Raw genomic sequence first — 4,182 nt, forward strand, 5'->3', positions numbered from 1 at the left:
GGCCCAACCCCCCAATCGGCCCTACCCTGAGCGTGACTGAGGGTGGCATTGCAACCTCCCGATCCGCCCTGCTCTGTGCATGACGGGGCGGCGCCCCAACTCCCCAATCGGCCCTGCTCTGAGCCTGACCAGGGGCTGCACTTAGGGATTGGGCCTGCCCTCTGCCACCCGGGAGCAGGCCTAAGCCAGCAGGTCGTTATCTCCCGAGGGGTCCCAGACTGCGAGAGGGCACAGGCCGGGCTGGGGGACCCCCCTCCCCCCGCCCCCCGAGGGCACAAATTTTTGTGCACCGGGCCTCTAGTGTATATATAATACATTTTTTGAAGAATTTAAAACCATTTAGAGTATAAACAGGAAATGGTTCTAGTTTTCTTTTCTCACCACTGCTTTGACCTGGTGTGGGGACACTGTTCAGAGTGCACCAGCTGGTCAAGGCTGCTCTGAGCCTGGAACCCTTATTAGCCTCCGAGCCTGGGAATTGTAATCAGGCCAAGACACCATGAGCAGGTGCAAAGACACACGGTACACTGTGCCCTCTGTAATCCAAATGATAGATGGCACTGTTGGCAACTAGCCTTCTTTGTCTCTGGAGTAATATACATGTCACTGACCAGAAGGACTGTGTGTGAAGAAGTCAGCTAGACAGAGCAGAGAGAGCTTGGCAGCGCAGAGCTAGAGAGAGCTCAGAGAAGATAGGCACAGAGAATGCAGCTCCTATGTGTGCAGGAGAGGCTAGCGAGCTCAGACTGAGCTGAGAGCTGATATGGCTACGATGTAAGGCGGTGAGTCTGGGGCAGCATGTGGCTGCTCAGATACTAACTGTAGATACAGAGATTAATGCTACTATGTGAGAAAAATATGTATTCACCAGCCGGTGTCTGGCTGCTTGCCTGTATGGACTTTGCTGTAAAGAATTGTCTTGTCTGATAGCTATGTGGCCACTGGCTTCTGCAATAAAGACTCATTCTTATATACCTACTATATATATACACAGGTCAATTCTCATGGCTTCTCCGTCTTCCCTTCCTCAAAGAATTGACCTGTTTCTCTGACCGGAGGCCCAGCCCCAGGCAGGGGGGCTTGGACCCAATACCTGTAACTAGTGAGCAGAAGATAAAGGAGGAACTTGGACTAAGTTCCCAACAGTTAGTACAGTGGGCAGGGTTTGAGAAGGAGCCTGCCCTGTGCTTGGTGTAGTTGAATGGGAGAATTTAGAAGAATACATGGACCCAGAACAACTCAGAGCAGCAGTGCTTGTGCAGAGCTCTTGCGTGCTCTGACAGTAGGGGTTTTGTAAACTCCCTACTTCCACTGGATATTGGATCCTTCACCATCAGGACCAGATTCCAGACTCCACAGCTTGGTCATTAAAATGGTCTCAGGTTTGATGTTCAAAACCCAGTCTTGTTCATTTTAAAAACTGCAGTCATCAGCTTGGCTAGTGTGGCTTAATTGGTTGAGCACCGTCCCATGCACCAAGAGGTCACTGATTCAACTCCTGGTCTAAGCACATGCCCGAGTTTTGGGTTCAATTCCCAGTAGGGGGCATGCAGGAGGCAGCCTATCCATTGATGTTTCTATCTCTCTCTCCCTCTCTTTGTCTCTCCCTCTCAAATCAATAAAAACATATTCAAAACAAAACAAACAAAAAACAAAAAAAAACACCCTGTAGTCAGAGCTTGGCATCCCCTCCCTGAGCCGACCAGGATTCTTGGTGGAAGAAACACTGCGTTCTTGGCCTTTGGCTCACGGCTCCACCCTCTCTCTGCCCTGTGGTTGCTGCAGAAGGCAGTGGTGGGGATAGGTGTCTGGGCTTCCTTGGCACCTTCGAGAACAGCTGATGTTGGAGACCCTGGCAGATGTGATGTTGGTAGTGTCTATTCTTGTTGTTCAACCTGGGAAGCACCTGGGAATTTCCTTGCTCTCTGCTCTGCAGCTGCTTGGATCAATCAGAAGAACTTCCTGGAAAAATATATCCAAAAGAGAGAATGAAATGGCAGGAAGGGGAGGGCTTTCCTGCAGTGGGGATATTCACTGACTCTTGGCCAAAATGTGCATGCGCGCGCGTGCGCACACACACACACACACACACACACACATTACAATTAGGTTTTAGAAAAATATCATCAACTTCTTAAATAGGAAGGAGACTGTTTCATTATTAGGTACAGCTGCGAACTTCAGCATTTGTTGGTTTAGTTTAATTCCTTCCTCTCCCCTTCTCCCACCCCCCACTTCCTCATGCAGAAGGATTTCTATTTTTTTTTTAGTGGTTTCCCTTGAGATTTTTTTAAAAAAAGCATGTGTGCTTAACTAAACACATTCTAAAGGCAATCAATATCTGTATCCTCTCTCTGAAATATACAATGCCTTTAGAATGCTACTTGGTACATATTCTTGTCTAGAATTTATTTTTTTAATCTCCACCTGAGGATATATTTTTTTTTTCCATTTTCATACAGAATGGAAGGGAAGGAGGAGGAGGGCAGAGAGAAAAAGAGAGAAATACAGACGTGAGAGAGACATATCAATTGGTTGCCTCCCACATGTGCCCCGACCAGGGCGAAGGATCGAACCTGCAAATGAGATACATGCCCTTGACCAGGAATCAAACTTGTGATCCTTCCGTCTGCTCTAACTACTGAAAAATACTGTCCAGGGCATAGGAAAGATGTCTGTGGGTGGGCTCGAACCATCAACCTTTCAGTTAACAGCCGGATATGCTAACCGATGGTGCCACAGAGTCCCACTCAAATTTTAGTTCCATCTTGATATACTTTAATCCCACAAATGAGAAATTTTAAGTTTTTTGTATACTCAATGCTTGTTTAGATTTTACTTTTATTAAAACATATTGGGGTCAGGAACATATTTTTTTGAGAACCAATGGTCCAGTGTTAGTGTGGGTTTCATAAGCTAAGTGTGGGTTTCTTCCTTTTTTAGGACCAGCCCTGGATTTCCACATGGGGAATCCACTTTTTTCTCATTATCTGGTGATAATGTTCATGGTGGGGCTTTATTCTCAGTTCCAGGGATAAAGCATGTGACCCAAACTTAGATCAAGCAGCATATCCTCTTGTCCAGCTGGACCATGGGGATGATTTTAGAGTGGACACATGAAAAGGCTCTTGCTTTTTATGTTGAACTTGAACCTCCAAGGATGTAAAATTGGAGCTGTAGCAGCCACACTCTCCCCATGAAAGGTCCTCCTGCAGCCACCAAAGACCATGCAGAGAGCTTGTGAAGACCACCTTGCAGGAAGCTTGTGAAGACCACCCATGGGAGTCAAAGCTGAGAGTTGTGACCTTTGTAGTGGGGTTCAGGATCTGAAGAAGGGGTCGATGCACAAATGAAAATGCTATACAAGAAATATGAATTTAGAAGGCATTGGGGGCCAGGTGGAGCCTCTTTCTCGAAGAGGCACACCAACTTCTCGCCTGGTCCACTTTTTATTTACTTGAATACACACTTGCCCTTTAGCAATGCATACAGGCAGATCAAAGGTAAAATTTGGTAAACAAATGTAAAGATTATCATGTCAGGAAATCACCTCGAGCCATTGCAATCATAGCAGGATTGAGCCTGCTGAATATTAAAGTCCATTGGCCTTCCAATGGTAACTGTTGTTTGCTTTAGCTTCTGGCAGAGAGTGGAAAAAACCACTCCTGATAACCTTGCCCTGAATTCAGCAGTGCCTGAACCCAGATGACTCATCACCATTTGCTTAAACCACTTGCAGTTGAGTTTTAATTAATAGGCTGAGAGACTGGAATATGGTAACCGGCATTTAAGTTGGTTGCCCAGATCCTGGGGTACTGCACTCAAAGCATCCTGAGCTAGGTGTTGTTTCTGAGAGTGAACCAGGTGTACTTGTTTGATTGCTTTTATTTGGGATAAAACAAATAAGAGTATTGGGGGGAAATCACATAGGCACCAACATGACTTTCACCATTCACTTAATTTACCATTCCCTATGAGTGAATTTGGGTTACAAAAACATACATGTAGCATAACAGATTGTATATATTCTTTGCAATGTATGGAAATAAAAACATGCATATATGTAAATATATGTATATTTATTTATATGTGCATAAGATAGGGTTGAAAGGAAACACCAAAACTAGCAACAAAGACTCTCTCAAGGGAGGGGAATTGAGCATCTGGGAGTTGAGGGAGGAG

The sequence above is a fragment of the Myotis brandtii genome, unplaced genomic scaffold (genome assembly GCF_000412655.1).
Source record: "Myotis brandtii unplaced genomic scaffold, ASM41265v1 scaffold1533, whole genome shotgun sequence".
NCBI lineage: Eukaryota > Metazoa > Chordata > Mammalia > Chiroptera > Vespertilionidae > Myotis > Myotis brandtii.